We start from the raw sequence: 23,055 nt of genomic DNA, 5'->3' as shown, positions 1-23,055 counted from the left end.
CACTTCCTGCTGTCCCACAGAGCTGTCAGTTGCCTGCTGCTATCCCAGTAAGCCAGCCCATTCCCTTGCATGCTTGCATCAATACCATAGATATGCTATCAGAACATTCTTGTCCATTCATTTATTGTTAAGAAGATAGACTTACTTTGTTCCAGAGGTTGTTGTGAGGACGGTGCTTGAGAGCTGCCTATGTTGGGTGCATGCAGTACACTGCCTATACATGGTAAGTTATAGGTGGTGTGATGTTTGGCATACATTTTACTGTGTGTGCAAGTCAGAGAGAGATATCACTCCCTTGGGCCCTACAGTGTCAGTGTATGTTCTATGTGTTGCCTCTTTGCCAAGGACAGGGCATGCTGGGCATGTCTCCATCTGCCTACAGGGGCAGGCTCAAGATGTTCCTCCTCCAAGTCCCTCTTTGCCTGTGGAGGCCTGGGCAATGGTGGGGGGGGGGTGGTTGTGTGGCTATTCTCTGTTTTGTTCCTGCTGCAGCTGTTTCCACAGGATCATATTGTGTAACATGGCACATACTATGAACATGTGTGCACATGTGGCTGGAGAGTACTGCAAGGCTCCACTGGATATGTCAAGGCAGCAGAACCATGCTCTATAATGATCCTAGTTTGTGTGTGTGCCTCTTACGGCATTCTTGTGTGGGTGTGTGTGCATTTTTTATGGGTGTCATCAGCCACGGCTCCACTGCATAGCCAGTATCCCCCATCAGATGGCCATATGGGATGTCCCCACTGGCAAATGCCTGGTAGAGCTATGATGAATGCCAGATGTGGGAGTCTTGATAGCTTCCAGGGGTGCCAGCACACACATTCATGATAATGCCCTGGGCATCGCACATGACCTGGCAGTTGATGGAGTGGAGCCCCTTGTGGTTTAGGTGGATCCTACCCTGGTCACCGGGTGGTGCTTTGATGTGGATGTGCGTGCAGTCTATGGCACCCAGTACCTCCGGGTATTCTGCTACATGGTGTAAAGATGCATATTGCTGGTCCTCTCCTCATGGGTGCTGGAGAAGTAAATGTGCTCACCAGTATTTGGCACATGGCATCCAGGAACTGGTGGAGTATCCTGGATGCAGATGCCTGTGAGGCCCCCATGATATCCCCAGTTGGTCTTTGGAAAGTACCTGAAGCTAGTATTCTTAAGGCTACACATACCTTGATATCCACTAGGATGGGTTCCCCTCTGTTGGTTCTGGGTCTGAGGTAAAGCCGGCACAGCTCCACAATTTGTTGAAGTATGCCCCTGTCCACCCTGTAGAGCTCAACTATCTCCAGAACATGTAGCCCCTGGTAGGTTACACTGCGTCTGAACACTCTTCTCCTCCTCGTCCTCAGTTTGAGTCAGTTGTCAGCATTATCCTCCTCAGCACCCTCAGCCTCTTGCACATAGTGATAGAGCAAAGTGACAGCAGCCCCTAACATTTTGTGCTATTTTTCTCAGTTAAAATTCCCCCATATGTGTACACCTATGATGCAGAGTTTGTGGGAAAAACAAGACTGGAAGGTGTTTGCATAGTTTATAATAGGTGAGAACAACCTTCCTATGAAAGCAGAGATCTTGTGCTGGGGAGACTCTTATTTGTTATAAAATGTTGTGCAGCTCAAACTTCAGTCATTCACTGTACTGCTTTATAGCAGAACTGGTTATATGCAGAGGTACAATAGTTAACAAATATGTGTATCTGAGTGCAAATAAATAAGATTAACATACTAAGCCAAATATTCATTATTTCAAGAGTGTGTGTGTGTGTGTGTGTGTGTGTGTGTGTGTGTGTGTGTGTGTGTGTGTGTGTGTGTGTGTGTCTGTACTTTTCTGTGAGTGGTTGATACTGAGTGTTTTTGAATGCTGGGGATGCCAATCTGCTTCTATACAACAATATATATTTCCTTTATATGTACAAATAGGCCAACTACACTTTTCTGATATGTAAGGGAGGGTAGATGAATGTGCTTTGATCTGAAACAACCTGAGAATCCATGCTGAGCATGACTTGCAGTGACTAATACAAACATAACTGCTTAAACAAGGTCATGACTATTAATGAGCTATTCCCCTCCCCTGAATGTGGCATTAATGTTATTGTACTCACACCTAGTCATGTCTTTTTACACATAAAATATCTCACTAAGTGAAAAAAATATATGAAAAAAAGATATCCAATTTGATGAGAAAATTTCAACTTCAAATGCTTCACCATCAGTAGATCACAGGTACTCAATTCATTCACAGTGCTAGATAGACTTACTGCAAAAATTCACAGATGTGCAGATAATAAGCAAGCAATAATGCCCGACAGGGTGTGTGTGTGTGTGTTAATGTGTAATTAACGCCCACCCATGGCCTCTACACCCCTGGAATGGCATTAATTACACATTAACACACACCCTGGAGGGCATCATTGCACTTAGAGAATGGGTGCGCTATGAAATTGTTGTGTTATTCTTACTTATATGTATATTTTTTATTACTATATATGTTTTTAGCATATTTTTGATGCAAAATAGTTCCACCGCCTAATGTTTCAAACTTGCTGTAGTATATGTTAATGATGTGTGTGTGTGTCTCTCTCTCTCTCTCTCTCTGTCTCACTCACACACATACACACACACACACACACACACACACACACACACACACACACACACACACACACACACACACACACACACACACACACACACACACACACACACACACACACACACACACACACACACACACACACACACACACACAGCGCTGCTTAGCTAATGTAAAATAGTAGCTTAACCGATCTCTCACTCACACTCATACAGGTACACACTTTCACACACTAACACATACACACACTTTTATTTTATTTTACACTCACTAAACAGCAAAAGCTCTGCTTAGCAAGTGTAAAAATAGTAGCTAAACTGATCTCTCTCTCACACTCACACACGCATGCACTTTCACCGACAAACACATACACAGTTTTTTTTTACTTTTATTTCATTTAACACTCAATAAACAGAAGAAGAGCTGTTTAGTGAGTATAAAATAACGGGTTCCATTCCATTTTCTTAGTCCGAGCTCCGTGGTGGACACGTTTTTCAGCAGGCATTACTTGTACGTCAATACCCTGCTTGAGAAAGCTTGTTTTCCAGTCAGGGTACCAAAGGACAATAAGCCCTTTCTCTAATGTATAATAATGAGTAGACATAATGAACAATGACCAAACTGATGAATAAATGTAAACGAAAAGCCACCAGCTAGATGATGAATATAATTTAATAATGAACACAGACTTATACAGCTGAAAACGAACTTCAAACGAACAAAGAACGCCGAATAACAGCACCAAAAAACAAATAAATAATGTGAGCGCTTTCGTTTAAGTATTTTAAACTTCCTCACGTCTGCAGACATCCACTTCATCACCATGATTACCATAATATACAGCCACTGCTGGTTGCAGGTGATGGGTAAGAGGCTCCAGTCAGGTTACTATATCATAAAACACCTTTTACAAATAATTGCCATTGCAATAGGTGGAATCAAGCATCATAGAAAAGTGTGTGACACAGAGTGGCATGTAAAGCATAGGCTGCGGCAGATGTTAGATCAAGCCTGAAAGGATCGCACAGCAGCAACTTAAGTAGAGGACTGTGAAAGGGGTACTTGTGGGTCAAGATACATTGCAGCACAGCAATGTGGTCATCTTCAAAGCATTGAATAGTGTCCATTATCTGGTGATGTAGCTCCTCCATTGAACTGTAAAATTGTTTATCCATGGAGTATCACTTCTGTATTTATTATCTTCTGTTTCTCCTTTCTCCCTTTCCACTTTACAAGAAAAAAAAATTCTAAGCTTGTTTTCTGCATTTCCTGTAACTAGTCTAGTCCAGATACAGATTTTCTGTAACCAGAACTGTTTGTATGCTTCTGAGCCCCCAAAGCCTATTTGTATTGGAGGGAAGCCATCTAGCTTATCAGTGGGAGTGGTAAGCACTAGGATGCCTATCAACAACAAGAGTGGTTTCTGGCCCAGAAATTGTAGTTTATTGGCCGTTTGGGCATCCATCTCTTTCAACTTTCTGGTTTAAAAGCCCGCATTTGTGCTTTTTTTCCACCTTTCCTGTAACTAGTCTAGTCCAGATACAGATTTGTTGTATCCAGGACTGTATATAAGCTTCTGAGCCCCACAAGCCTTTCTGAGTTGAAGGGAAGCCTTCTAGCTTATCAGTGGGAGTGGTAAGCACTAAGTAGCCTATTTACCACAAGAGTGGTTTCTGGCCCAGAAATTGTAATTTATTGGCCGTTTGGCAGTTTTTCCATCTCTTTCAACTTACTGGTTTAAAAGCCTGCATTTGCACTTGTTTCCCATCTTTCCTAGTTTAGTCCAGATACAGATTTGCTGTATCCAGGACTGTTTGTAAACTTTTGAGCCCCCCAAGCCTTTCTGTGTTTAAGGGAAGCCTTCTAGCTTATCAGTGGGAGTGGTAAGCACTAGTTAGCCTATTTACCACAAGATCCAGGTACAGATTCTTAGTTTTAGCACTTGAATTTGCTTATTCGTGCTCAGCACTTGTTCAGAACTTGTTACTAATAAATAAGCTACAAATTACTATAGCATTCAGCCTTCCTCTTTTCCTAGAGGAAAACAGTTTTTGTACTTACTTTCCTCACTTGGAAAAACATCTCTTATACTCACTTTCCTTACCTGTCTAGAGGAAAGTAGTTTTTTATTTAGGAATGTTCAAGGGTCAGCTCCCAGTGTTCTCTCCTGTCTATCTGATGAATCTGGGCATCTTGGGGAATGTAGCAATTGCCTCATGTACACAGACAACCCTCTCCTCCTACCACCCAACACCACAACCTGTGAGAGATACACTTATCTAGCCAAACTGGAGGTAAAGCTCTCTCCAACCAAGACTGAACTTGACAGTCAATAGGAGAAGGTAAACACTTGCACCACACCACACTCATCACAGTCCCACTAAACCTGCACCACCAAAATCCCCACATAGAAACACAAAATTATTCACAGATGCTCTCAATAATAATCTGCTCAAGCAACAGAGAGCTCCAAAGCAAAAACGCAAGCAACCTCCACCCTCCAACACAACTCAAATGACACATAGCCTACTGACTCAGTGTGCCAATAAACCACAGCTCATAAGGCAAAACAGCGTACCCAACACACTAGTCATAGGTGACTCTATAGTCAGGCACACTGATGTCCCACTCACCAGGTTAAACAAGGAGAAGGTTACTGTCAGCTGCCTGTCGGGTGCCAGGATCCGCCACATAACCCACGCACTCAGGTCACCCCACAAGTACAAATATGACTCTGTCATTGTCCATGTTGGTTTGAATGACCTGATCTTGTAGCCCAGGCAGGTATGACCCTAGCCCTGAGTAGCATCATGCCATCACCCAGAATGATACTGCAGTACAACGACAAAATGATTGACTTCAATAGCTGGCTAAGCTTCTGATGTCATTCATAGGGGATCCAGTATCTGTCTGCCTGGGACGACATAGTCGACAGACCATGATGCTTTGACAGAGATGACCTGTACCTGTCTCCCCTGGGATTCCGGATACTGGCTAAAGGTCTTGCTGCCCCTATAGTGCCTTTTGTAGGCAAGGTTCTAATGACAAATTCACCACAGTAACAGAAACAGGCAAACAAAAACTGAGGGTAATGCTACTCAAAGCTAGAAGTCTAAATCTCAAAATGCACTCACTCGAGGCACTCCTTAAAATGGAGAACATCGATATCTGTGCAGTGGCTGAGACCTGATTCAAGGCTCTTGAGAGCACCCCTACATTACCAGGCTATAACTCATACCACACCTTTCAGCCATCTAACCTGGACCAGAACACCAAAGATGGAGGTGTGTCCATATTTATTAAGGATATCCACACCTCCAGGCTAGGTGCGCAGCATAATGCATCCGAGGTTATCCAAGTGCAACTAAATGGGCAAAACTGCAATCCAAATTGTAGCGTGCTACAGATCCCCCACTATGCCCCCAGATTCCCACTCCTCCTTTCTTGATGTACTGGAAAATATTAGGGTTCAACCAAACACCCTAATAATGGGTGATTTCAATTACCCCACCATTAACTGGGAAAACTACTCATGTACCAACTCCTTCACTCAATGCTTTCTGGAATTCATAAATTCCAATGCCCTGAATCAACTTATCCACACCCCCACCAGGGGCAACAATATCCTAGACCTAGTCATTACAGGCATGAGTGACCGGTGTTCCACACCTGAAGTCAACTCCTAGTTGGTCAAATCTGACCATAAGCTAATCACCCTAGATATCCACATCCTGCCCCCACCCACCATTAAGGAAACCATGGTGAAATATTTCTCAAAAGCCAACTTCATGCTTCTTAAGACAGAAGTGGCAAACTTCATGACACCCATGCAGATGGACAATACAGTTACGACTGCTAAATCCTACACAAATGCACTCTAGAAACACTTATACGAGTGCATGGATCATGCTATCCCAAACAGAACCAAGACTCTATCCTCCAAAAAAAGGAAACCAATCTGGTGGTCCCCTGCCATAAATAAACTCTACAACAAAAGGAAGAAACTGTTGCAAAAGAGAGTAAAATCCCATGAGTGGTGGAGCTTCCAGGTCAGCCTCAGTAAGAAGCTGAGGTCCCTTATAAGATCCTCCAAAGCTAGCTATGAAAACAAAATCGCCACTGATTCTAAGGGCAACCACAAAGCATTCTATAGCTATGTCAAGAATCTCAATGGCAACACCTAGATCTCCTCTGAGTTACAGCCCAACGCCACTAAAATTAGAGAACCAACTAATATTGCCAACATCCTGGCAGATAGATTTAGTGCTACCTTTACTCCCTCTCACCCCCTAAAGGGCCCATATCTATACAGTAAGAATGCAGAGTCCCTGTAATCACATCTATGCAGGTAAAAGCTGCACTCTTTAAAACCAAAAACACAGCATCCATGCGACTGGACAACATCCCAGCCTGCGTTTTACACGAACTTCAGAACAAACTGGCTCCCCACCTAAGCACCATGTTCAGTCATAGTCTCAGGCCTTCTGCCCACTGAATGGTGCACAGCAACAGTTATCCCACTCCACAAAGGGGGAGCAACCACTGATCCTGGAAACTATTGTCCTATCAGCTTGATGAGCCTGGTTTGCAAGGCCATGGAACATATCATCATAGAACTCATAAACAAAGACATTGGTAACCTCCAAACTCTGGACCCACCCAGTTTGGGTTTGTGAAAGGCAGATCATGCCTTCTGAACCTGATCAACTTATTTGAGGCAGTCACCATAGATGAGGGTAAGGTGGTTCACACAGCTTATCTTGACCTCGCCAAGGCTTTCGACACCACCCCCAATTTTTCAATTATAGCTAAACTCGCTAAACTAGGTATAAATCCCTACATCACAAGATGGGTTGCCAAATGGCTCACTGACAGAACCCACACTGTAAAAGTTGCAGACTCCAAATCTGACTTCAAACCAGTGACAAGTTGAGTACCACAGGGTTCAGTCCTGGGACCTCTCCTGTCTGGTATCTACTTCTCTGAAGTACAGGCTAACACAAAAGGCCTCTGGCTAATGAAGTTCACAGATGACTGCAAACCAGGAGCCATAGTCGATTCCTCAAATGATGTGGACATCCTACAGAAGGGCCTCACTGAGATAGATGCCTGGTGTCAGAGGCATGGCCTCAAGCTCATTGCCAAAAAGTTCACTGTCATCCCCTTTGGAAAAAACTCTGTACCCATCTACTACCACATAAACGGCAGTCTACTTAATGCCTAATGTGTGCTAAGAGACCTTGGGACCCAGGTGGACAGTAGTCTGTCCTTTGATAATCACATCACTACAGTAGTAGGGAAATCCTTCTTGTGGCACACCTCATCACAAAAGGGTTCTCATCCAGGAAAAAAGAGATCATTGTTCCCCTCTACTTGGCACTCATTTGACCCATTATAGAGTACAATGCCCCTTTTGGAATGTACCTCACAAGACATCTGCAGCAGCTGGAAAGGCCACAGAAGTACTTCACAAAGAGGATTACTGGCCTCAAACAGATACCCTACACTGAGCATCTCAAAAAACTCCAGCTTTACTATGTAGCATATCGCCTACTCTGAGGAGATCTCTGCTTAACATAAAAAGCTATGTTAAACCCAAAGCTGTTGGACATGCTACACCTAAAGGAATCCCAATCCCTGCAAGCTACAAGCTCTAGGGACCTAAACCTTGCCACCACAATAAACAGGACATGCTGGTGGGATAGATTCCTGTCCCAGAGACTTCCTATACTCTGGAACAAGCTACCCATCTATGTCAAGCAAAGTTCCTCATTAGCACTCTTCAAGAAAAATCTTGATGAGTGGATGGGAAATAGGAGCTACACCCCAGGGATCACTTCTGTGGTTCTGCTCGACAGGGGTACAAGAAATTAACTTTTTTGGGTGGCGTAAGCTAGGGAACCTTGTTGGCTAGGCTTACTTAGGCTCTTGGGATGATAGCTAGTACCTACCTATGAACCTATGAACCTATAATGGAACAAGCCTTCAAGCCTTGAATGGCAGGGAACAGAGGCCTTAATATGTGGAGCTCCTCCTCCTCCTCTACCACTCTGACCACATCCTCTCTGTAGGGCGAAGAGGTCTTGATATGTGGAGTTCCTCCAGTACCACTCTGACCACATCCTCCCTGTAGGAGATGGAGGCCTCAATATGTGGAGCTCCTCCTCCTCTTGTGCCACTGACTGCATCCTCCTTGTAGGGTGCGCAGGCCTCAGACTTTTGATCACCTTCTCAGGTCACCCTGATCACATCCTCCCTGTCAGGGTGCAGAGGCCTCACAGTGTGGCTCACTTCTTCATACACTACACTGATCATATCCTCCCTGTCAGGGTGCAGAGGCCTCATAGCATGAAGCGCCATCTCCTGTATAACCCTGACCACATCCTCCCTGGCAGGGTGCAGAGGCCTCACAGTGCAGATCACCTCCTACACCACACTGACCACATCCTACCTGGCCTCAAATTATGAAACACCTTCTCCTGTACTAAACTGACCACATCCTCCCTGTCAGGGTGTACAGGCTTCATAGCATGAAGCACCATTTCCTGTACAACCCTGACCACATCCTCCCTGTCAGGGTGTAGAAGCTTCACAGCATGAAGCATCATCTCCTGTATGACCCTGATCACATCCTCCCTAGCATTAGCAGAGACCTCACAGTGTGGCGCACTTCCTCCTATACCACACTGCCCACACTCTACCTAACCTCACAGTGTGGACCACCTTCTCCTCTATCACACTGACCACATCCTCCCTGGTAGGGTGCAATGACCTCACAGTGTGGCATATCTTCTACTGTACCACCCTAACTACATTTTCCCTGGTAAGGTCCAGTGACCTCACAGTATGAATCACCTTCTCTTGTATGACACTGACCACATCCTCCCTGGCAGGGTGCAGAGGCCTCACAGTGTGGAGCAAATCCTCCTGTACCTGACCACATCCTCCCTGTAAAGGTGCAGTGACCTCACAGTGTGGTGCACCTTCTCCTGTACCACCATGACCACATCATCCCTGAAAGGGTGCATTGACCTCACAGTGCAGAGCACCTCCTTCTACACCACACTGACCACATCCTACCTGGCCTCACAGTGTGGGGCACCATCTCCTGTACCACACTGGCCACATCCACCCTTGTAAGGAAGGCCTTTGGGTCTTTTCAGAAATCTTCCTGGGTGGTACTTCCAACACTGGATGTATCATTTGATGCCACTAAGTCTGTTTGAGAACACCTTGACATAACAGCTCCATTCTTAAACAAAGTGGGCAGCATCATACTGGCCACAAGGAAGTGTGCCTTTTTGGTTGAGATGCCTCTTGCCTCTTCAGTGACTTTCACCACACACAGGACCCCTGGACAAAGGCAAGAGTTAACACTGACAGTTTAAGGAACTGGGTTTATGTATCGATCTCCCTATATTACACGGAAGTTAAACTATATCACTCATTTCATAGACTCTGAACAAAATAAAAGAAATTAAATGCCCCATATGAGCCAATGAAAGAAAAAATTCTCTGTAGTCCTTGCCCTTCTTGGACATGATTAACCTTATGATGCACATACTTTATATTGTGAATAATGGTAATGGTAGTCTGTCAAACTAGAATTGCCTTTTGACAGTACAGTGGGTCAGCATAAAGGGCCTTGTTAAGGACATAAAGGTGACCTTTATAGACATTCCCTTAGAATGTCTGCTAATTTCAAAACAATATAGTGGACAAACAGTACCTAGGATATAGGTCAAGGAAGGATGAACCATCTCAGTTGTGAGTGTCAAGTTTCAGCATCTACAATACACTTTCTGTGAAATGCAGAAGAGCCGTTACCAAATGTGGTTTAAGTGTAGCACACAAGTCAAGTGTCAGGAACAGGCAGCTGGTATGAAACTCATTTCCCAGGGCAACTTCTTGCAGGGTCACAAGCAAACAGCAACATGTTAGAATCTGTCCACTGCAGCAATCCTGAAGGCTCAAATGGCCATTGGCATCTGGGGGCAGTGGAACCTATCTATCCATCCACCTGTCCACCTGACAATTCATCACTATGGGTAGATAGATATGGACAACAGGGGATGTAAAATTCCTTTCCAAGATAGTCATTACCAGTATAACTTCTCTTGTTCAAAATCCCACCCCATCAGAAAAAACTCCTCCAGGCAAGAGATAGCTATCATCCTAGCCAAAAAAGTCATCTGAGCGGTCCCACCAGATTAAAGAAGAATATTATATTATTTCAGGTTTTTATGCCCAAAATGACAAAAGGCTTCAGACTAGTTCAATACTTATGTGGCATAAAAAAACTTTACTCCTAAAGAAACCTTTTGCATGATTATGGTGCAGCCAGTCCTTTTCTGTCATCAGAGGTAAACAGTCCACACTGTTATGAACATGGTACTAGACTCTTCCTCAATGACTTTCCTGAAGTTTTACAAAGACTTCCTAAAAGGCAACTTCCTCCTCAGATCCCCCTGTGGGAAACTGGCACTGTGAGATTTTAACTTCGCACTAGAGACCCATGTCTTATCCTGACTTTGAGCCTTTGTCTTCATCTAAGCTGAATTATACAATAACAGCTCATTACTATGCAAAAGCAAGCCCTCTGATTGGACAGCTCAACTAGCTTAGTCATTTTAAGTTGAGCACATACCAAAAGAAAAAAGCTTGGCTGCTGAAGTACCACTGAGCAACCAGATTATTCTGTATTCTATTGGTGTATATTAGAAGACACACCAAAATACAAGAAAAATTAGGTACATTCTGCAAAACTAAATCAGAAACATTACTGACTGGCCTCATATTTTTGAGCTATCCTAGTAAATGCCTATTTTTTATCAGTTAAAAAAAAACTAAACAAATAGCCAAGGAGATTCTGCCTTCTTCGTCACGTTTCCTGCACGGATGTACTGTGCAATCATGGAAACATAAGTCCCATATGCATGCATAGTACATCAGAAAAGCAAAGACAACATGGAATAAGACAGATAACCCCTTAAACAATTGCATAATATATAAAAGGTAACTAACTTCTTTCTTAAATAATATTATTGCATAAAAGCAGTAATCCACTCCTGTTTGTGGATAAATCAGGATTTACAAATGGTTGGCTTTGTTTAATCAATCCAGACCAACCGTGGGTAAATCCTGATGCACCTATGCACAGTCATGGATTATTGCTTTACTAATTATCTTGGAGGATATTATTTCTACTCTCAGTTACAACTGCCCCATTAGATGATTTTCCATATGTAATATTCCATAAGGTTAGGATTACTCTATGAACCAAACCCTCTTTCTTTGGAGAGTAATGAAAATCAGTCCATTTACTTCTCTGTCTAATTAGAATATTCTGATACAGTGAGAGTAACAGCTCTATCATATCAATAAATGCCAGCAACTCAGAATTCCATAAAGGGGAAAAAGGCCATCTGGAAAAAGTGTTAACTTTTTTGTATCTTTATCAAAGAGAAAGATAATGCCGAAATTATCTCAGCTTACTTTCTCTAATGTCATCTGACAGCATAAAATGTTTCAATAGGTATGAGATAAATCTCTTTCCAGCTCCTAAGGAGCATTCCTCTAGAGAAGTGACTCAGCCTGCTATCTGGTAATTGGAAAAGAGGGTTAAGGCTGTTATCTTTACTTCTTATAGAGCAGGTTCTGATTATTGCAGCTCTCATTTGCTTACTGATTGACTTTGAACAAGTCACAGAAATAGACATTGCTCCTGAGTTGTCTCTGACGAGAGATATGTGCCCAGAGGGCCTATTTGATCAACAAACAGGTATCATTATTTTTGTCATAATAGTAATAATAATAATAATAATAATTATTATTATTATTATTATTATTATTATTATTATTATTATTATTATTATTGTTGTTGTTGTTGCCTTTTTCAGGAATGCAGCTGTGGATGACATATGAGCAGCAGCTACCCTTGCCTTCCTTCAACGCCATCACATGGTGCTCTAAGTTGGAATTACTTTCTAGGTCTATATCTTCTCTTGAGACTACAGTTATCTAATTTATTTTTCCACAGAGATGACTGCTCCAGAAAATTCCACTTGGCACTTTGTTCTTCTGTTACGGAGCATGCACCTCATCACAGCAGGTATGTAATTAATATGCTTATCAGAAGGATAGTGCTGTAAGAGTATACTTCTCTGTTGTAAGTATCTTAGTATTTATTCCCTCTCTCCTCAGAATATGATTTTTAGGTGTCTTGCAGAACATCATACTAAAAATATGGAGAGACTTGACACTGTAGTGCATTATGGGTTATGGGATGGTACTAATCAGTTGCAAATATTTTATCTGGCATGCTTTATTAACACTGGTGGCGTGAGTCTTGCTTTTATGAAGACAGGAGACATTGTTACTGATTTATTATTATAGTAAGTAAATAACAATCATGTACTACTCAGAAAAGAAAGCAAAGTCTCATTCACTATATGCCACAAATGTGAATATACACGGCAAATTTGTAATTATTGATTGTATAACATATTAACAGAAAAATGAATACAATATATTAAAGATAGTAATTTTTAAAAAATGATCCAGAATTTAGTCAGGTGTTGTCTAGACGTATAAGTATGTCTTACAAACTGGGGAAGAACTTGAAATATATGAATAGAAAACCACTTTGCTAAACATATTTGGGAAATACGTGCTGGTAAGTTATATGGACTGCAAGTGTCTTTTTAGAGCAAATGCATAATTCAGACAGGGATGTAACAAAAATGAAACAGCAGTTGTTAGAAAAGGAAACTTTATTTTAAAATCTATCCCTCTGAAGCCTAACAGCTTAAACAATGAGCACTGTTTTAAAAGTTAATTGTAATACTGATCGGTTAATTTCTTGATATTATTGCATAGTTTTAAGTGATATAGATTTGTAGGTGAATACTAACTCTGAAAGACCATTCTAGACCTAGCAGGATTATCCCATTAGATGCTCAAATTACCCTTAAAATTATTTTTATTCCTATACTTCCCATTTGTGAATACATGTTTCTGGGCTTATACCACATGAATATTGAATAGGGACCTTGCTGCAGGATAGGCATTTATGCAGTGCTTCTATCCATTTATAGTTCAGGGGGCTGCCCTGGGTTAAACATCCCTAATCTCATCCCTTTATCTAAACTGGATTTGAATAGAGACAGGGATGAGCTTTGTTTTACATGGATGGGGAGTCTGTTTCAGTGTAATAATATCTTCTAGAATATATACCTCTCCATCCAAACCATTTTGTTTATGTTGCAGAAGAGATTAAGGTCTCTGGATTAGTTATTTTTGATACAATTTGACTAGTGGATGTGTATTAGGTTCATTTGTACTGGATCAAAGGATGCCTTATAGGCCAGGCACAGGTCTGAACAAAAGGACTATGTAAATCCAAAGCCCAGGTGGTCAGTAAAACACAATTTATTAAAATTAATGTTTAGCAGTATCACCACGTTTTCCTCCGCAAAAGCAGGACTTCTTTAGATAATAAACATTTCCATCTTCATCTTTTTTATACCCCTCTTAAATCATTAATTCATGCATCTTTACTGAATATTTAGAAACAATAATTCAATTAACTAACAAAACACATTACTAAAAAGACATTTTCCTAAAACGTATGATTAAAAACTCAAGTTCTCATTTCCAGTTCTCACTTAAATCCTCATGTTATAAAACACATTAAAACAGCTTAAGATAACTGTAAAACATTCCACTTTCATTGCCCAATCTGATTGTTAAACACTAAAGTATATGATTAAAACACTATCCCTTTGCTTATAAGCTGAGCAGTATGGAAGGATTTGCTCACAAGAGCAGACACATGTTGGTCGAATGCTACGTCAGTGTCTATGTATGATCCCAAATCTCTAAATAGTTGATTTACTCTTAGGGGTATATTGTCAATGTTTTAGTTTCCTAGGGCAGTCAGTGTCCCGAAGGATACAATAATACAGTTTTTGACATTTAGCTTAAGTCCATGATTTGGTTCAAGGTATTTGGCACAAGCCCTCCTGGAGGATGGCTGAGTCTTTGGGGATGCATTGACTGCTCCCAGCTTGCAGTTATCCACAAGCATAGTCAACCAAAGATTGGTGAGGTGTACTTAGACTTCTGAGAAGTAGATGCTAAACAGGACTGGTCCCAGCACTGAGTTCTGTGGGACTTCTCTAGTGACTGGTCTTGTTGTGGAGGTAGCTTCCCCTACCTTGACTTCCTGTGGCCTATCTGTGACCCAGTTAACAATCCAGCAGGGGATATGGGTGGTTATTAATAATTTAGTAAGCTTTTCTACAATGCTTGAGTAGGGTATTGTGTCAACGGCTTTGTCCAGGCCTAGAAAGACAGTGTGTGCCATCATATTTTTATCTATTGCTTTGGAAACTCTTTTGAAAAAAAGTCTACTAGGTTATGTAAGCAAGACATGCCTGAAATTAATCCAAATAGTGATGGTTCCAGTGTTTGCAGGTTTCCTTGTGTCTTTATTCATTAATTCCATGATAAGTCTTTCTATGGATTTACATACAAAGAAAGTCAGACTTATAGGTTGGTAGTTACCTGGGTCTGTGGATGGCTATCCCTTGTGCAGGTGTACGACTGTTGTTGTTATCCATTCATTTGATACAAAGCCCTTTTGGAGATTGAGACCGAACAGTGCTGTTAGGCAGATGGATAAATAAGTTGAGCTTAATGCTATTCAGGATACATCCAGGGATATTGTTGGGATGCACAGATGCAGTATTTTTGGCTTATGAGAGAGCTTTCAGGACTTAGCCCTGTGTGATAGCTGTAGCCATATTCACTTCTGATATTTTTTGTGAAACATTCCAAGAAGAGAGAAAGTGAAGTTGGAGCTGAGTTTATTGGCCAGCAGGTTTGGTATATTTTCACCTCTGCTGTAGGCTGTGTCATCCACAATCAACTCAGTGCACTGTCACATATCCCTTTTGAGATTATGGTTGTCCTTGGCTTGGGTGGCTATTTTTACATCATATTTGCCCATGGTAGTTTTAATTAGACTCCTGAGTTGGTTACTTAATTTAATGATGCCACTTTTAACATGTTAGGTGCTGTATTTCTTATTTTTGTCCTCAGTTTTCTTACTTTTGTTACAAAGCTAATTGGTATTCTGGTTAAGACAAGGAAGTTTATATTTAAGTTTCACTCTATGCGTCCTTCTGCTGGGTACAGCTGCTTTTTCCATTTGTTTACATCTTGATATTAGTTTCCAGAGCATGTTTACACATAAGAAGTAGAGTTTTCTAGGTTTGGGGAATTTGAAACTTGCCAGGGTATCACTTGGAAGTAGGAAGTTTACTTTGGAGAAATCTCTAAAAGTTCCAGAGATAGTGGAGATCTTGGATTTCAGTTTTATTTCAAAGCAGACTGCAATGTGGTTGTAACTGATGAGTGAGGATATTATTTGAGAGATGGAGCATAAATCTCCCTATATTTGTGAGGACAAGGTCAAGGATGTTGTTTCCCCATTGGGTAATCAAACTAGTTGGTCCAGAGCACTTGTGTCAACAAAGTTCAGGAATCTCTGGGCTTGCACACTAGTGGTGGTATATGTTTTCCAGTTTTTAACTGGGTAGTTGAAGTTGCCCAGGAAGATAGTACTGGGTTTAACGCTGTATGAGTAGGTGTTATGGCATTCTTGGGGCATAGAGGGTGTTCTGTAGCTAGCTGGAATATTTTAAGGAACCTTACTGATGGTGAGTTGGACATGAAGATACACTAGGTTATCATACTGCTTTACCAGTCCTGATATTAGCCTCTTCAAGGTGAGGACTCAGATACCTCCAACTTTTTCCTTCCTGCATAGTGGTTGATCTAAATTTTATGAAGGCTTTAAAGCCCTGCACAGTCAGAGTACTATCCACCAATTTAATCCACATCTGAGTCACTGAACAGATGAGAGCTTGCAGGGAATTGTGTTTTGTGTTTTAATCTCCTAGCATTGATCAGTAGCACCTATATATTTCCCTTTGCTTGTTTCAGTTTGTTGATAGATTTATCTGGTTGACACTGCATTAAAAAGGCACTATGGGGGGGGGTGAAAATGACCTAGCCTGTATTTGAACACCTAGAGGGGCAAGTGTAGATCATCCCAAGCAAAGCATCACGTCCAGTCATTTACATCCACCCAGGCTGATTAAAACTGTACCCACCCCCAATGAATGACACCAAAAGCTAAGCCAAATATTGAAGTCAATTATTTTTTGTTTGTATTGAGGCATCATCTTTGGGGAAAGTACAATGCTACTCAAAGCTAAGTTTTTTTTCCTACTCTTTGAAGGCAGTAGCTTACACTATAACCGTGTCTGTTTTCATGGATTATTAAAGCATTGCCCAGTTATTGTATGATCATTTTTCTATTTTTTACTTATTGTTATGTATGTATTTTCCCACAGAAATAACTGGCCTAGAAGGTTATGCTTAGAAATTTCCTCAGGGGGATGGACCTCATCATAACAGGTATGAAGGTAACATGCTTTTCAAGAAGATAGAGCTGTAAGAGTATATTCACTTCCCCTGTATAATGTGTAGGTAGGATATCTTCCTGTCTCCTCAGAAACTGATTTTTATGTGTCTTGCAGTACATCATTAAAATAACTTGGAGAGATGTAACACTGCAGTGTATTATGGGATATGTGATGGTACTGAGTGCCTGGGAACATTTAACCTAGCAAGCAAAGCTAACACTATTTGCATCAGTCCTCTTTTTATGGAGAACAGAGGCACTCTTAACTGCACAATCCTTATGGTAAGTGTATAACACACACATATACCACCCACAGAGGATAACAAGACCTGAATGACTATGTGCCAGATAGACTAATACACCTGGCATAGACTAACACACCTGACATATTTGTAAATAATGCAGCTCTGTCTTCAGCTGGTTTCAGTACATGCAGATGTCAATATTTAAAGTCCTAGGAAGGCTCACAAAGAGATTGATATAGGTAGAAGACTTTAATATATATGACAATATATACTTTAATATATATGACAAGCATGACAATCATCATTCTGTAAAAAAACACTGTAGAAATACAGCAACCCTATGGAAAGATAACCTGTATCACAAACGTGTCAACTTCATCTAGTGTCATGTATTGTATATAGACAGTATGTGAACACTGTACTACATGTCATACATTGTCTGGGCAGTAATGTCATCCATCATGTTGAAGGAATCAAATTCTTACCAGCTATGTGTCATTGCTACCTGATGACATGCGATGGTCAAATAGTGCAAAAGAAGAGCACACTGTAGGCATTTTAAATGCTAACTGTGGATACTACCTATGTTGTACATAACACAGTTTGTGCATAGTGCGAATGCAATGCGTATGGTGATGTTCCACAAGAGAAGAAATAACTATGTAAAAGAAATTAACATGTACTCGTATGGCCAAGCGTATCTACAACTGCTATCATTATTAGATTCAACATATACTGACATTTGTCACTCAGTACAATCACATCCTGTGTACACTGGCTATTCATGTACAGTACTCATGGTGACACAATGAATTGCCACCCATCCTCCTGAACACCTGTCCATATGATTATGTTCTTCTTCTTCTCTCTCTCTCTCTCTCTCCTGTTATGCTACAGGGAGAATACTTATGTAATTTCAATTTAAATTATGTTTCCTGAGAGACATCTCATGTATGTTAAACTTCTGCAATACTTTGAAGGATGTCTCCTCTCAGAATTGATAATTCTCAGGTTAGCACCTGGAAAAATCAGATCACTAATACCTACACTGTTCTCCATCTCTGAATATGATAGTACTGACTTTGACAGTGAGGCTGATGCCACACGAGATATGCAGACTTCATCGTGCAGTGTTTCCTGACTCTGATGTCAGTATATTAAAATATGATAGGACTTGACAGATAAACAGCCATGTCTTCTCATATCTCCACGCTGGTGCTGTCAGCTTTTATGCAACAACTGCCATCTTTTCAATAACTGTGGAGGTAATGATAAAGTTTATAAAGTTAAATGACAAAGTTAAAACTGTGAGGATATGTACAGTGGTCAGACAAACTGCTGACATTAACTCACTTTGTGATTCTGGCCTGCTCCTATAACCATGATGTTCGGGGACATCGCATGAATGATGCACATGATGTTTTCAATGTTACATTTCAAACATAGTGTGATGCCTAATGAAATGTGCATCATGTTTTCAATGAAATACCTAGTATGTAGTTCCTAATAAGGGTAATTCATTAAGATTCAGGCTGTACATGACTAATTATGTATCTGTATGCACCAACGCCCATTTTAACCCTTTTAAGTCTGGAGCAGCAGGACGTTAATAAATTGACTTGCATAAGAAGACTTTTAAAATAGGTAATCACTTGTCTTCTTTGTGGATTTCTCCCATATCTACTATTGTAAATACACCTCATATGATTTGATATATATAATTAATGATATGACATATAAAAAATGTAAAATATGAAAATTCTCTGTCAGACAATGGTCTTAACATTAAAAGTCTGTCTGGTGTCACTGGTTTTAGATTGCAAATTTATGGTAGAAAAATGGTATTTTATTTCCTAAAAATTACTAATGTAAAATCAGTGGAAGAACTTCTCATCTGTTCAAGTCTTTCCAGTGATGTATGACATGAGTGCCATTTTGTGATGCCACACACTATACAGAGGAATATATATGATTTGGTCTCCAGTCATAACCCATGTACGTATGGGTTCAAGACAAGAATGCCATGCAATTCACTATGAGAACAAAAGTCAAGAGGTAAATCTTAGCATCCATGTTGAGAACACATAAAGGGTAACGATCAGAGACACAATCATAATTTTCTGTAGTACATGGAGCGTTATCTGTTCCATATACTACGAGTTACAGAAAAAAATGAGAAAGTCTAGAAGCATGAAGTCTTTTACCAACTTTGAAAGTCAGTAAAGCACTAAGTGCTGCCAAATAAGCAGCAGGATACCTATCAACTTCTTAGTTCAAGAATTCTGGATAAATGCAAAAATAATGGGGGAACAAAGGAACACAATCAGGGACAGTTTTTAAATATTCCTCAGTTTCACTTAAAACATTAATAGAACATCAGATTTTGCATCAGGTTATACTTTCTGAACAATAAGTATGAAACTGTAGTGAGTAGCATTACTGACTGACTGACTAATCCTAGGGCATTTATCAGAAAATTAAAGATTTTATGAAGGACTGGGCAAATGTATGAGGCAAAATATATGATATTCATCAAACTCGGACATTTGAAAGATACAGCAGGCAGAAATGAAGTGCTTCTCTGACAGAAGGTAAAATAGCATTTAAAAGCTGTTAAACGCTTTGCTTTTCGACACAAGTGTGAAAGAATAACATTTTAAGAGATTTTAAAGGCTATTTATCCTTCTGTCTCTCGTCTTTGCTGGCCATCATTTTCTCTAGTTCAAGGGTCAATTGCATCAGTAATTGGAGTGCATAACAAACTTTTGTAATGCACTCCTAAGTGCTGTTACAATCGGGTCTCCATTTGGGAAATGCTTAACCAATTTATCTTTTTTTTCTGATATAGGAGTACAATAGCCACTCTCTGCACTGAATGTAAATTTTGTATATCATATTTTAATAACATTTTAAAACAGCAATAGCAATATTACTATAGAAAACAGTGCATGCTAGATGACAGCTTCATTGGTAAAACTGTCATAATTTTGTGCATAATGTGGTATTATTTGTTCTGCCATAAGTTACACGGTTCTTTTACAACATTAAGCCAGACATTGCTATAAGTGAAGTAAAGTGCCACAGCTATGAAAGTTAATGCTATTGCTTTTGTGGTCAGCAGGGCACAATTATCCATGTGAACTAGTATCTGTCTAAATAGATAGACAGACAGCAGACCAATGGATAAATACAGTTATCCATGTGAACTAGTATCTATCTAAATAGATAGACAGAGAGACAGACATGCAGACCAATGGATAAATAGCTAGATAGATGTGGTTATATTTCACTTGGTCAAATGCTTATTTGGTTGACAAAGTGAAGTATATTTTTATTTGTGTGAATGTCTCATTGGTCAACAAGGGAAAATGGCTTTTTGGTAGAGATGGGAGTCTGGGTACAAGTGTGTGTGTGTGTGTGTGTGTGTGTGTGTGTGTGTGTGTGTGTGTGTGTGTGTGTGTGTTAGGGTTACAGTAAGGATTCAGTAAGGGGACAGATTTAGTGTGTGTATGTGTGTATGTGTGTATGGGTATATGTGTTTGTGTTAGGGTTAGAGTAGGGGTTTGGTAAGGGGACAGATTTAGTGTATGTATATGTGTGTGAGAGGACAGATTTAGTGTGTGTGTATGTGCGTGCACGTGTGTGTGTGTGTGTGTGTGTGTGTGTGTGTGTGTGTGTGTGTGTGTGTGTGTGTGTGTGTGGGTGGATGTGTGCGTGTGTGTGCGTGTGTGTGCGTGTGTTAGGTTTAGAGTAAGGATTAGAGTAAGAGTTAGGAAAGTGGATATATTTAAGTGTGTGTGTGTGTATGTGCACATATTTGTGTTAGGGTTAGAGTAAGGGTTAAGAGTCTGTGTGTGTGTATGTGTGTGTGTGTGTGTGTGTGTGTGTGTGTGTGTGTGTGTGTGTATGTACATGTGTGCTTGTGTTAGGGTTAGATTACGGATTAGGTAAATGGACAGATTTGATGTACGTGTGTGTGTGCGTGTGTGTGTGACCTTGTGTTAGGGTTAGATTAAGGATTAGGTTAGCGAACAGATTTAGTGTACGTGTGTGTGTGTGTGTGTGTGTGTGTGTGTGTGTGTGTGTGTGTGTGTGTGTGTGTGTGTGTGTGTGTGTGTGTGTGTGCATGTTTGTGTTTGTGTTAGAGTTAGAGTAAGGATTAAAGTAAGAGTTAGGTAAGTGGATAGATTTAGTGTGTGTGTGTGTGTGTGTGTGTGTGTGTGTGTGTGTGTGTGTGTGTGTGTGTGTGTGTGTGTGTGTGTGTGTGTGTGTGTGTGTGTGTGTGTGTGTGTGTGTGTGTATGCGCACATGTTTGTGTTAGGGTTAGAGTTAGAATTAGATTAAGAGTTTAGTAAGTGGATAGATTTAGGGAGAATTCATGCCACGATGCCTATATGGGTGTGAGCAATTTTAGATTCAGTAAGCACTGCTTAGGGGCACGCACGCACACGTAAACACTGAAACTTCTGTGGCATGCAAATGGCCTCATGAGCAGGTGAATTTCATACAAATGAGGCAAGTAGAGTGATTCAACATGCAGAAAGATAGCTGTTCAGACCCCATGTCAGTGTCCATAGTGTAAGTGGAAAAATTCCAGTTACAGAAGTCTAGACAGACAAAAGGGGGTATAAAAGTGTAGAAATGTGGATATAAACCCCCGAAAATGTAAGACCACATACACATATGAGCAAAACTATTAGTCTGTTTGCCAGAAAGATTAAAGTTAAATGAATTTTTTTTTCAGTAATCTCGGAATGTTTGCACTATGTAGCTTAGTAGAAAAAATAGGAAAAAAAAGTTTATAGTATGTGACAGAAATGTATTATAGAAGATTGTGTTGGGTACCTACAGTGGTGCATTGCTGCTGTTGCTGCTGTTGCTAAGGTGACAGAGCTATGAAATGTGTAGTTTCTAGGTTGTCAGCACGGATAAGTATACAAATGAGGTGGGGTTATTGAACAGTAGAAAGGAGTAATTGTGTCCACATATCCCCTTTTATGTAGGGTCTTACAAAATGTTGATGTTTACACAGGATGTGGTTGACATCGGGGGCGGGTGTGTCTCCTCATTTCCAAGCTGTTTTAAGCTTGGATGTGCATGTTTGCATGGTGAGCTGCCTGGCTGAGCATATTCTCAAAACCAGATGTATTCCATTAGACAGTTTGACCTTTATATAAGCTATGCTGTGTCGGACGGCACAGTGCACAGCTTTGCACACTGAAATATGGCCATTCAGTACTGTTGATTATATTGCAGGCAGGTGGAATGAATCATAGTTAGCCAGTCACATATTCTGCACCTAGAGTAGAGCTGTATAAAGTATGCATACATCCTACATTCTGATTTTCCCCCAATACTCTAGACCATTGGTGTACAGACTTGGGAATTTTAACTGAAAAAATGCTGGGGGCTGCTGCAGGTCCTCTACATCTGTATGTGCTAGATGCTGAAGTCAGTGCTGCTGGTGCTGCTGACAGTAGGCCTAGGCAGAAAAGGAGAAGAGTGTGCAGGCCCAAGGTAACCTTCCAGGAGATTCATGAACTGGAGATTGCAGAGCACTACAGGGTGAACAGAAACATACTACAGGAATTCATTGAGCTGCGCTGCTATTAACGCAGACCCACAGCCAACAGAGGTTAACCCATCCCAGTGGAAACAAAGGTATGTGTAGTCCTTAGGATACTAGCTACAGGTACTTTCCAAAGACCAACTGGGGAC

Source organism: Protopterus annectens, chromosome 7.part0, assembly GCF_019279795.1.
Source record: "Protopterus annectens isolate FY-2018-M chromosome 7.part0, PAN1.0, whole genome shotgun sequence".
Lineage (NCBI taxonomy): Eukaryota > Metazoa > Chordata > Ceratodontiformes > Protopteridae > Protopterus > Protopterus annectens.
Note: the sequence above shows the minus strand (reverse complement) of the source record.